Here is a 14,178-nt window from a genome sequence, read left to right as displayed (position 1 = left end):
TTGGATCAATGTGCAACATGGAAGCAAAGTAAAGACTGACAGATTGCTTTCTGTGGGGGAGTGGGGGGGAGGGAAGTAAGATTGGGGGAAAAATTGTAAAACTCAAATAAAATCTTTAATAAAATAAAAAATGTGTTTGACATATAGTAAGAATTTAATACTTGACTTTTCATTCATTCATTCTTTTTTGTCACGAATTTTATCAAATTTCCCTCCTTGCACTAGGATTATTAATACAGTACTTGTTGTTTATAATTTTTGCATTTCAGTACGGATATCTAAAACATGGACTGAATTCTGCCTTCTGGATATAATCTATGGACCACTGATCTTCTCTTCTACTATTCTTCCTGCTTTATTAAGGATTCACAATTGTGAGTTCTATCTCCTTCCTCTCCTTTTTTCTTTAATTAAATTCACAATATTCTAAGTAAAAATATTTTTCTGACTTCCTAGATGCATTACAGTCAAATTCTTATATTGTAAAACAAGATCCAGAAAGCCTCTCCCATATTAAACTACTTGAGGCTTGATAACCATCTGCTAGAAACTGTGGTTCAAATTGGTTAGACCTAGAATTTAATTTCTTTAAATATAGTGTCTTTAGAGATTGGGGTAGAGATTTTGTGAAACTGCAAAGTAACTGCATAGTGAAGGACATTTCTTGGGCTTTTGAGGTAGCTGTCCAGCTAGGGGAAGCAGAGTAGGAGGATGTTTCCCCTTTATCACCCAATTCATTTCCAGTCTACACCACCTCTTGCCTCAAAGCCTCAGTTGCTTGAATGGGATCTTTAGGTGTTGCTGCTGGATCTACTGGCAAAAGGAAGGATAGCTGTCACTGTCAGGTGGACCTTGGGACCCGGTGGCCCCAGGGGATATTTACAGGAAAAAGCGTCAAACCAACACTGACCTAGGAGCAAATAAAAGCTATCTATGGTTGAATAAAGTACAGACAATATTGAATGGGGATAAACATCATAAATGCTGAGCCCTATAAAACTTTTATAGTGACCACTGAGATTATGTCAAATGGAATTGAATAGGAATTCTTGATGAAAAAAACCATATGAACCTGAAATTTGATATAGATATTGCAGCCTAAGAAGGAAGAGGGTTGAGTAGGAAAGAAAGAGGCTGAGGAGTGCAACAGCACTCTTTGAGTTTCTTCACAAACTCTTGTGCTACTATATTCATCCTTCCCACCAGTTTCCTCAGGGCTGACTTTACATAGGCCTCGCGAGAAGAGTGGTTGACAGTATGCTTCTCACATTGATCCCCACTTGGGGTCTACTGCACCTACTGGTGCTGCTCAGAATCAGTGCAAGCTCTCCATCAAAGTCATTAGTGACATTATCCATAACTGTAAAGACTGGGCAGGCTACCTGATACAATCAAAATTCTGTAGGGACTGAAAAATTAAATTGCTCATCTTATCCAGGTGTGGGGGATCTTGGTCTTGACCCTAAGATCAAGACCTGCTTCAGACATGCAAAGGAATGTGATAGATACAGAGTTCAACAATGGCAAAGCATTACTATAGGCCACCAGTATCAGTGCAATTTGGTTCTCAGCATGTAGAACCTCACAGTCAACCACTGTTCCCTACCTTGTAGTATATGACACTCATCTGCCTATACTAATTCTACTCCATTGATCTCTATTACCTGATTGAGCTTGTTCAGGCAATACTGCTTGATGTACTTTTTATTACAGGTGTAATTCCTCCTTCAGTCTTATAGCATCCATCCTTCAGGCTTTCCAGGGAAACCCTTGCTCTTTTGCATGGAAAAAATTCTACTAAGGCTCCAATATATTAATAAAAACTTCTGTAGAACTCAGCAGAAAATCACTTTCAGAACCTGAAGAATTACCTGAAGCAGCAGATTCCAGAGGTTTCCAGCCTTCACCAGTAACTCACTGAGAAGAATCAGCTTGTCCTCCAGATTTTTCAGGAATAGGGACACAGCTTCTTCATACTGCATCACATCTGGTCATAGGATGATGTGCTTAATATACTTCTTAATGTCTTAATGCCAACCATATTGGCTGTCAGGTATGCAATCATGTTTCAGGTTCTTCAGGACTCTGGGAAGACCCCCTCCAAGGAACCTCCAACCTAACTGACCATTCTACCCCCAAAGTACTTGCACTACCACCTTTTGCACATGCTCCACTTTGCTCAGGGTGATGCAAAGTGGCTCATTCACTGCTTCACCTAGGATCAGGGGTCATGTTGTCTACCTTTCACTGAACCAGCTTCTAGGTGGTAGCTTCACAGATATAGGTCATGATCTGTGTCTCTACATACAGGGTCTCCATGATTCTCAGCTGAATTCAGAGCTCCTTGGACTAGGAGTAGCAAAACCTGGCATCAGCCATGGAGTTGTTGTGTTTGGAGCTTGTGTTGCGTCCATGGGCTCCAGTTTATCTACATCAACATATCTCTGGAGTCATGGATGAGTGATGTGAAAATAAAATGAATTTATGTTCCATTACTAGAATAAATCATCTCTTTTATAAATAATGTTGAACCTTTGTACTTAATTAGTAATAAAATCATAACACAAAAAGATAGATGAGAGAGAAAAATAGCCAAGACTATGTATCATCAGTAAATTGCCTAAATAACACAAATAGTAAATAGACTGATGAATAACATATTTTTATATTATATATGTATATACACACACACATATATATGTATATATATATATATATATATATATATATATATATATATGTAAATCTCCTTGCAATACTTGTTGATTGGTCTCCCTATCTCAAATCTCTCCCTACTCTAATCCATTATAACACCAATGGTAATCTTCCAAAAGTCACATGGTCAGATCTAAGCATGTTATACCTCTTGAACTCTTTCCCATTTTATCTATTTTTCCCTTACATTTTACTCCACTCCCCCACCCTATAATTCAACAATACTGACCTTACCACTCCTTTAAAAAAAGGATGTCTTTTCACTGAGTCCATCTTCCTTTACCCCAGGCCTGATTTTCCCCTCTTCACCTCTGCCTTTTGACTTGCTTGACTTCTTTCAAGACTCAAATCAAATCCTGCTTTTTGCAAGAAGTTTTTTATGGTTGTTTTTGTTTTGTTGGTTTGTTTGTATAATGTCTTCCCCATTAGAATTCGAACTCCTTGAGAGCAGGGGGTGTTTTCACCTTACTTTGTATCCTCAGCACTTAGCACACTTTCAAACATATAGTAAGTGTTAATAAATAAATTAATGGGGCCAGCTAAATGGCAGTGAATACCAGTCCTGGAGTCAGGAGGACCTGAGTTCAAATTCGGCCTAATTACCTAGCTCTGTGACCTTGGGCAAGTCACTTAACCCCATTGCCTTGCAAAACATAATTAATGAATTGATTGATTGATGCTTGTTGACTAACTGTTGTAGGTGATCCCCCACTGAGCATGATGTATTCATGATTTCTCATCTTGAACTATTCTTATACATGTCCTTTGTAAAATTTATACCCAACATGTGTCTTTTAGAGGGACATTTACTATTTTGTATATACCCACACTTAATCTGTCCATTTTTATTCTTGCTGTTGTTATATGGACCATTAGGTAGTGTAATGAGAAGAGTAGGCTTGGAATCAGAGATTACAAAATCTGCCTCAATCTAAACAAGTCACTTAGTTTTTCTCTTGGTTTTCTCATCTTTAAAATGAGAAGGTTGGACTCTATGGCCTTCAAGGTGACTTACAGCTCTAAATCTGTTTCTTTTTTTTCAGTCTAGCTTGTCTTTAATGATATTCTTTATGCCACTTCTATACACAAATTATTACTGGCAAAATGGCACAACCTATGCATACATACAGGCAACTAGGTGGCACAGTGGATAGAGCATCAGACATGAAATTAAAAAAACTCATATTCCTGAATTCAAATTTGGCCTCAGGCATTTACTAACTATACAATCCTGAGAGGACACTTGACTCTGTTGACCTCAGTTCTTCATCTGTAAAATAGGTTGGAGAAGAAATAGCAAATTACTCCAATATCTTTGCCATGAAAGTCCCCAGTGGGTTTAGGAATAGTTTGACATGACTGAAACAAATGAAAAACAACAACAAAAATGTATACATAATGTCTTCCCATTGCTCTTTGGATTACTTGAAATTTTTATTTTCTTCAGATGTTGGTAGTTGCAAAGGTCGGGGGAGGGGGGTTCTTACCACGAATAAAATTGGTCATTGTTTCAATCTCAGAATGTCTAAATTTGTAGATCAATCTAATGAAGCAAGTAGATATTAATAGAATCCTAACTGAATGCTGGAGATCAGAATGATGCCTTTTCATTTCCATTAGTTACCATCTCCTAAGAAACAGACAAAGGATAAACATAGAGAAGTCATTTTTGGAATCCATTTTTTAAGTAACCTTAGCTAGACCCTAACCCCCTTCAAAGATTGAGGGATAAATTTATCAATCCCCAAAAGTTATCATTGTGAATTCTAATGACATTCAACTTCTCAGCTATCTGAGGTCAATGGGGAAATTAATTCAAAATATTTATTAGAAACATATTCCCAGTTCCTTATACAAATATATTGTTTCAAAAATATGGAAGCCATCTTTTGAGGACATAGCTTCAAATCATCCTTTTGAAATTAATGTTCCTTTCAAAGCATTTGTCCAGAGAGCAGCATTGAATACCCTTCTAAATTGATCAGTATTCTAAAGCAACCAAATTAAAATCCTTTATCTTTTCCTTCCAATGAAAGGAACAAGTGAAAAATGTATATAAGCTATTAAATTAAACCCTTATTATTTCATTATTCTTGATTCACATTCTGTAGTATTCACACACATAAGCTACTTCTTAAACTAAAAACGGGAATAGAAACTTTATTTTTAGCTTTGTCTTGGGTTTTCCTCTGTTATATAGGGTGGCTTTTTTCCCTATACTTTGATGATTTCACCCTTATTTATCATAGACCCTAGCACTTTCAACAAGCAGGCTAACCATCACTATTTGTTGATTTTCCTATTAATTAAAAAATCCTGCTATGTGCTTAAAGCTATGTAATTACCCTGAATATTAAAAGAGAATGAGAGATAGAAACAGAGAGAATGGCAGACAGACAGACAGACAGACATAGAAACAGTATCTGCCTTAAAGGAACTTAAATATTTTTGGAGATAAAACAATATATATACTTATTTCAAAAATAACCCAAAAAAGGACAAAATAGTTTGGGGAAATTGAAGGTACTAATAATTGATGTATATCAAAGTAGGCCAACTCAGAAGATAGACAATTGCTCAGCAGATAGAGTGCCAGGCCTGGAGTCAGGAAGACTGAACTTTCTGTGTCATCCTGGTCAAGTTAACCCTGTTTGCCTAAGTTTGCCCATATGTAAAATGAGCTAGGGAAGGCAATGGCAAACCACTCCAGTATCATTGCCAATCTGGGTCATGAAAAGTCATACATGATTAAAACTGAACAATAAAAATAAAATATTTTTATTGTTTGATCAGCAAACATTTATTAAGCACTAACTCTGTGCTAGAAACTATGCTAAACACTAAAGATAAACAGAAAGGCAAAAACAATCCCTGTCCTCATGGAGTTTAGAATCTAGTGAGGAACAAAGACAATAATCAAATACTATGCACAAACAAAATATATACAGAATAAATTAGATATAGTCTCAAAGGAAAGGTATCAACATTATGGTGACCATGAAAGGCTTTTTTTGCACATGGTAAGATTTTAACTTAGATGTGAAAGAAGCTTAACTTTGAAGGGAGTTCTAGATATATGAGATAGAATGAAAGAAGAAAAGCTGTCTAGGGATACAGGTTTGAAAGGAGATCGAATATCATGCACAAGGAAGAGTAAATATATAAGAATGGATCAAAAACTCTTTAAAGAAAAGTAATGAAAAATTTGAAAAGGGAGACTCTAGTCAGGTTGATAAGGAATTTAAATACCAACCAAAGGAGTTTTTTTTGATAAGTAATGCATACCTTGTAGTAGGACATGCTAAATGATATTAAATAAATTGCTCTTTTCAAGGAACTAGCTTAGTTTTTTTTAATCTTCCAGTGTGCTATAACTATCTTATTCTATCACTCATATCTCTTTAGTTTCCTCCACATGTGGCCATTCCATATCTCCTTCTCAGCTTTCACTCAAATTTATCCTTTTTTACTCAAAGTTCCTTCATCTAATCAGACAACTTTGTAATCAATCTATATCCCAGTTAATAATATAATATCTTCCTATGGGAGGCCAACCTGCTCTTAGGGAGCACTGCCTCCCAGAATAATTCTCATATTTCTATACTTTTCCTTGCTGCTTATTCTTCATGGAGGCTACTGTTGCTGCTGTTGTTACTACTACTAATCTTTCTCTCTCCTTAGCTTCTGCTAACCACAATAATACCTAAAAAAACTTTTTTCTCTAAAAAATAACATATATATATATATATATATATATATATATATATATATATATACACAGCACAACAGAAATGTAATGAGTAATTATGAACTACAAAATCTAAAGTGTCTTTTGGAAATTGAATAGGATAGAATGAATTAGTGTCCTCTAAAATAAAGAGGTGAAATGAAATGAAGGAAAATTCTATTAGAGAAACATATTTCCTCCTTGAAAGAAATGTTTGTAAAAATCAGAAGGGACTTAGCATATTTAACTTTTACTGCATGCTAACATATCTCTTAAAAATGGATATTGTTTTCTCTACTCTGACAGAAATCAAAGATGACTTCTATGCCTAAAGTATATTGATACAGAATAAAGTACACTGATATAGGATAATGACTAAAATTTTTATATTTTACAATTTTGATTTTAATTTTAACAACCATAAATTAACATTACACATTTTATTGCAATAATTTTACAGATGGAATTCAGATTATAAAGGAAATTTTCAAGGTCAACTTAATAAATAATGGAGCCAGAATTCAAAAATCAAAGATTTCCATCTACAAGTTCAGTTTTTTTTTATTTTTTAATTATTTTTAAAAGGAGTATTACTTAAGCAGCCCCCAAAATGCTTCAATCTATTGGTGTTCAGATGTTTTTAAATAATCATTACACTTAGGAAGAAGCAATACAATGTTATAAAAAGACAACTCTCTGTGGAGTCAAAGTTAAATTCCTGAACTCATTTTTGCCTCTGACATGTACAAACTAAAAGATCTTGATCAACTCATTTAATCTAAAAGAGCTGCTGGGAATTCTCTAAAATTTTTAATTTTTATATTATATCAGAATGCCATTACAATCCTGGTAAATAGAATATTTTAAAGTTTACTCATATAAAATGATAACTTAAAAGCATATAAAATTTTACAGTTATAGAAGAGTTTTCAATTTTCATGGGGGGAAGGGAATTTACACATCAAGAATCTCTCAAAGTCTGGGAAACAGAAATTTTATTTCTGAACTTTATCCTTCTCCCCCATCAAAAATAAACCTTATTCAGTATTTATAGTTGTGATAACATAGAGCATGATACCAAAGATAACAAACCTTTACCTAGAAAAATAAATCATATTTACTTTTAAACAAAATAAAATTAATAATATAATTAAACATCTATTTTATTTTGAATATATATAAATCAAAACCACAATTCTTTTGGGGGGATTAAAAGGTAAGTGTAGAATGAAGCACAAGGTTCTAAAGAAATACAGACTGAGTACATAGTTTCAGTTACAATGTAAATAAATACACCAGTTTACCATTACCTCACAACTTATGAAACTAAAAATATACTTCTAAACTCTTTGCATATTTATTAACAAATCAGATACCATATTCTAAAGAAAACCATTTCTGAATGTGAAATCTATTGAGATATGATTTTTATCTAGTAATTTTGTAATCACAATCACAATAATGATTTCTAGCATTAATATAATATTTTAAAGTTTGTGATACACTTTATGAATTGAACCCCACAATACTGTGAACTAGGTACAGTTACGATCCTTACTTTCATGGATGAAGAAACTGATACTGGAAGGTAAAATTACTATCCTCATTTTCACAGATGAAGAAACTGAGGTTGAGGGGACTAGAGAATGAGAGTATCAAAAGGTCAAGTACAAATTGGGAATATATGAATTCTAGAGAAATTGAAAAAGATTACTATAGAGTTCAAGACTGAGAGGTAAAAGAATCTGTAGAGGGATGAACTAAAGAACAATAATAGGTTGAGAGATTTACTGGGGAAATTATAGATACTTTTGCAGGTCAGTAGGGGAGATGGTTTGGGATTGCTTATTTTTAATAGATCTCTATGAGCTCAATAATGAATCATGCTATCTACATCCTGACAGAGATATAATCATGGTACAGAATAAGATTATACATTTTGGATAGTCCTGACAGAGGAGGAATTTGTTTTGCACATTTCTTACAAGGGTTTCTTTTTTCCTTTTTTCTTTTATCCCAATATGGGGAAAATGAGAGACAGAAAATATGTTATTAAAAATAATTTAATCATTAGCAGATTACTATGGTTTAGAAAAATTGTCTTCCAAAACAAACTGGTGATATCATTTGTAGACCAAACAATGAGGTCAGAGAAATTAAGTGATTTTCTCAAAACCAAATGAATTCTAAGTGACATAATTGGGACTATATTTTGACTCGTGTTCTTTTACATATTGAATCTCTACACTCTTTATATAGGCTATTATCCCCTTTCACTTCCAGATTACTTCCTACTCAACCTCGCAACACACACACACACACACACACACACACACACACAAACACACACACGCTCTTCATTTCTTTTACCTGCAACTTTATTGTCATCCATCCTCCATTCAGCTGCTAAAATGATTTTACTAAAAGGAAAGTCTGACCATGTCATTTCCCTATTCAATGAATTCAATTAACTCCACATTAAGTCTAAGATCTAAGATCCCATTTTGTTTGACATTTAAGGCCTTTATAAATATGCCAAATATCATTAGAACTACTTTACTGAGAGGTCCTATCCCAATAAAATCACAGAACCAGAATCCTCCTCCCATAAACTTCTTTGATTTAACCAATCATTATGAATATGTCTAGATAATATGATATCCAACATATTACTTATCTCCTCTGTTTTACATCATCTCCAGATCTGGCAAATGTGCTACCTATGCCTCCCTCTAATAAATTGGTTTTTCTTAAGTTAGTGTCTAGTGAGGACAAATCCTTGGGTTACTACACTAGCTATCTCCTTCCTAGTTGACTTGGATTCATGACTATTCTTTGAGTTTGACCAGTAAATGAATTTTGAATTTAGCTAATTATATTATTTTGTCTTCAGAGTATGAAAAATTTGTCCATTTCTTTAATGAAATCTAGGTATACTCTGTTGAAGCCATCCCTCTATTCAGTTTAGTATCCTAACCAAAAATGAAATGAAATTTGTATGGTATGATCTATGTTTAAACATCACTATTTCTCTTTCTACTTCTTAAATGTTCTTTTCAAAAATATATACTAAAATTTGTCCATATAGAAATAAAACACTGATGTAGTAAATTTCACCCTCTCTTTCTTTAGAAATCACAATTTTCTCTCTTCCTTTTCTATAATAGTTATCCCAATCTGTAAGATCTTTCAAATATCATCATCAACAATTTAGTAATTACTTCTGCTTATTCCAAAAATTAATATGTAGTTTGTCCTTTCCTGGTAACTTAATCTCATTAAAGGAAGGGATATTCTCTCTGAAATTCTTTTCATTTAGCTTGGCTTCCAACTCCCTGCTGAACATATTTGTTCTCTTCTTCCCAGTCCAAAAATTATTCACATGAAAAGAACATATGCAAAATAAGTGTTGAATAATTCTTCTGTCTCACGTTTTTATCCCATCATTCTCACTATCATTCTGACTAACCTAAACAGAAGTTCTCTCCATTCTCTGCTACTTCTCTTTTCACCCACATAATTATAAAAAAAATTACCACCCTCCTCTTATTCCAGATTTTATTATAGCTGATGCCATTCCCACATTGCCATCTTTTTTTATTTATTCTTACCCTTTTACTTCTATCTTTTGTATATTTTCTAAAATATGAGGGGTTTTGATGGATTTCTCATGCAGCCACATGTTTCTTTGAGCAGAATTGCCCCCCCTCCACTCTCTCAAGGAAATTATTTCTGCTTGTATCTTCAGCAGTTCATTCTTGTTGGTCAGAGATTTTATTGCAAAATATTAAGCCACTGGATCCTATGTATTATTCCTTATCACTCCTCTTAACCCTTTAAATTTGCTCTTTCAAAATCGAATAGTTATATGGAACTATACACAGCAGTACTGTCTTATTCTATCTTCAGTTCACTGCTTACTTCTAATCTTTCTCTCATTTCTGTTTCAGGAGCCTATTTGTACTGACCAGAGCATAATTCTATTCATCTTCTAAATCCCTCCATTTTTGATACATAACATTATCAAGACAAGTCATAAAATTTTCAACACTTTTCCTTTTGAGATAGAAGTAGCTACAGAAGATAGCTGAAATTCCCATATCTATAGTATCATATTCCAAAACCAGAGACCAAGAATATGTAGTGATCTTCAAGTGTGACAAGTCTTCATAAGTTTTATATATAATTCTAATATATTTCCTGATAGGCAGCTGATGACTCTATTGATCATGTCTCTGATTTTTCATGTTCTTTCATCAGTTAGCACAATATTGACCTATTCCTTCCTCTTCTAAGCAATATAATTTTATAGTTTATCTATCTCTCCTATAGAATTGTAAAGTTCTTTAGGGCATGGATCATTTATTTGCTTTGAATATATATTAATGAGCAGTTAAAACAATGCTATTCACTTTTTGGAAACTCAATAAATTATCATGGCTTGATTATTTTAAATAAAAATGAAAAATGATAATGAAAGTAATTGCTTGTTATCTGTCAAAAATTTTCCCAAAATAAACCAACCAATTGAGGGGTGATGGTGGGGGGTAGGGAATCCTGTAATTTTCAGTTCTATCACAAGAGGGTAGAGTTGCATCAGCACTGAAATTCACCTTTCTTTCTATTCATCCTTATTCTTAAAAAAAAATACCCTTTTCCCATAACTTTATCAATGGTGAATATTTGACTATCTTAGTAATCAATTATAGTCTCACTGAATTCATTAATAAATAGAACAATGTTTAATAATGGAACAAGTAATTTGCAGTAATACCAAGATGCAAAGCACAGGGAAATAGTAATTCAACTGATATATTGGAAATGATTGGTTTGAGTAAATCAAAAAATTAAAAAGACCTCTTTATGAAATACAAAGTTACCAAGATGATTTCCTTTGTGATTCACATGCTTTGTTCTTCCTTGTATGTTTGTAAGATGCCATATTTTGTTCAAATTTAATTACTGATTTTATTGTAACTGACTTTTTTGAATCCTAGATTCACTTCTTCTATGTGTTATGAATATAGTGGTGATATACATGTATATATATATATATATATATATATATATATATACATGTATATATAATCTGTCCTTATATAATATTAAGAGATATTTTTTTTCCAGTCCCAGAATCTTCTTTCCCTAACCAATGTTACTTCAAGTTACAATTTGTGAACTGAAAGATTTTTGGAAATTTTCTAATTCTGAGATTCTCAAATTTATAGCCAAAAACATTAACTTGTTAATGGTTGCAGAGCTAGTCAGATCTATAAACTAATCTTTGTCACTAGATTCCCAGTCCAAATCACTTTTCCATTAAATCAGCAGTCCTTAGTCTAGACCTTATATAAGGATCAATAGACATATTTCAAGGGGTCTGTGAACTTGGGCAAGTAAAAAAATATTTTTACTTACCTCAAAAAAATATTTATTTTCATTTAGGGGCGGCTAGGTGGCGCAGTGGATAAAGCACCAGTGCTGGAGTCAGGAGTACCTGCATTCAAATCTAGCCTCAGACACTTTATAATTACCTAGCTGTGTGGCCTTGGGCAAGCCACTTAACCCCATTTGCCTTGCAAAAACCTAAAAAAAATTTTTATTTTCACTAACCTCGAGGCAAAATTTAATGTTTCCTTTCAATTATTTAAAATATTATTCTGAGAAAAGATCCACAGGTTATACAAGACTGAAACAGAGGTTCACAAAGACAAGAACCCTTGCTTGGCTGCATTATTAAAACTATCATCAGAGAAATAGTCCAAACCCTGGTAGGCAGTATCTGTAACTATGACAATGGTTCTATAGTTCATCACTGCTATGGTGGATGGCAGCAAAGCCATCCTTGCAAGATAGCATTGCACTAATGGAATTTAAGAAATGTTTGAGAAGGAGAGAAAAGAATGCTGTCTTTTCAGTGTTGGTAAATTTAATAAAGCAAATCCATTTTTGAGGCTTTTTATGGTATGGACTGTTCACAAAGAATAGGTGATTATTTGCAAGGATTACTAATCTTTTTTGCATCATAGATCTCTTTTGACAGTCTGATGAGGCATAAGAAATCCTCAGAATAATGTTTTTAAAAATGCAAAATAAAAATGTATAGGATTAAAGTGGAAATTAATTATATTGAAATTAAATTATGAATTAAAAATTTCATGGACTCCATGTGAAGAACTCCTGCCCTAGGACTTAGGAAAGATGCTACTGAAGTACCTAGGTTTCATAAAGCTTAATTTTCCAAACATGGATATGTCATTATGTTTCTCTCCCAGTTCTTCCAGGCAGCTTAAATTCCTTTTTAAATCATTCTTGACATTAGAGTAGTTGAACTTGACTCCAAGAATGTCTTTGAACTCAGACATAGGCAAAACCTTAGTATGGAATTGACATATTGAAGAGGCTAAGGAAGGAAGATGTAAGAAATCACCCATATCTGTTTAATTTCAGCTTGCACTAACTGGTTATATCTTCCCTTTACAGTTAATTGTGGGTCTCAAAAATGCTTTATCTGCCTTTCTGTTATCTTTTATGGAAAATGGGATCAATTTAGAAGAAACGACAGTCTTATCTATATGAAGACGAATCCTTCAGTCTGAGTTGCTGAGATAAATCTATTTTTAAATTTTTCTTGCCTTGTCACAGTTATCCATTTTAATATGATTTTTCCAAGATGAAAACACTGGCAGAACCATACCAAAGATCATTAAATAATGCCTTATTATATTTATTTAAAGTTCTTAACTCTCTTAATTTATTAAATTTTATTTAATTATTATAATTATGCATCATTTATTGGCTTATTTAAAATTCTCTAATTTTTATTTACTGTTTATTTAAATTTATTATTAAAATTATTAAATTTTAAAGCTCAAATTGGCACATTTAGTACTGTATCTCAAAAAAATATTCACCAGCATTTAATTGGCAAAGTGTTTAATAAATATATCATTTTATATTTACAAGCAACCCTAGGATACAGGTATTTTTCTAACCCCATTTTACAGGTGAGGAAACTGAGGCAGATAGAATTTAAGTGATTTGCCAACGGTTACACATCTAGTAAAGTTCTGAGACCAGAGTTGAACTCAGCTTCCTGGACTATAGGTCTAGATCTTTATCCATTCTACCACCTAATTAATTTACAGATATATGTATATATATATATATATATATATATATATATATATATATATATATATATCACCTATTATAAACCAGGCACTGTGCTAAGGACTGAGGACAAAAAGAAAGTGTCTACCCTCAAAGAGTTCACATAAAAGGGAAGCCAACATGTGAATAAACATATTTAAAACAAGCTATGCATAGGATAAAAAAAGGACAAAGGGAAAGCACAAGAATTAAGGCTGTTTGGAGGAGATATCCAGTTTTTAAAATGATAATTTGTCTGGAAACCAGAGCAGAATAACATTGCCCATAAAAGAGATTGTTTTGGAATAGCTTATTTTTGTTTTCCATCAATACCTCTTTTTTATTTGGTATTAGATTGGCATTTTAGGAGACATATTAATGATTTCATAGAGATATTATATTGAGCTTCTTTTGAGGAAGCACTTATCCAATGTACATATCACAAATAATATTAATGAAGAGAAAAGAAAAAAGACAGACCAAAATTCCAATTATAAAAATTAATAATAATAATATAAAATTTTTTATTTTGTTTTTCTCAGCCATATGAAAGACAAAAAAATCTTCTTTAGTAAAGTTCAAAA

This window comes from Macrotis lagotis, chromosome X, assembly GCF_037893015.1.
Source record: "Macrotis lagotis isolate mMagLag1 chromosome X, bilby.v1.9.chrom.fasta, whole genome shotgun sequence".
Taxonomy (NCBI): domain Eukaryota; kingdom Metazoa; phylum Chordata; class Mammalia; order Peramelemorphia; family Peramelidae; genus Macrotis; species Macrotis lagotis.
Note: the sequence above shows the minus strand (reverse complement) of the source record.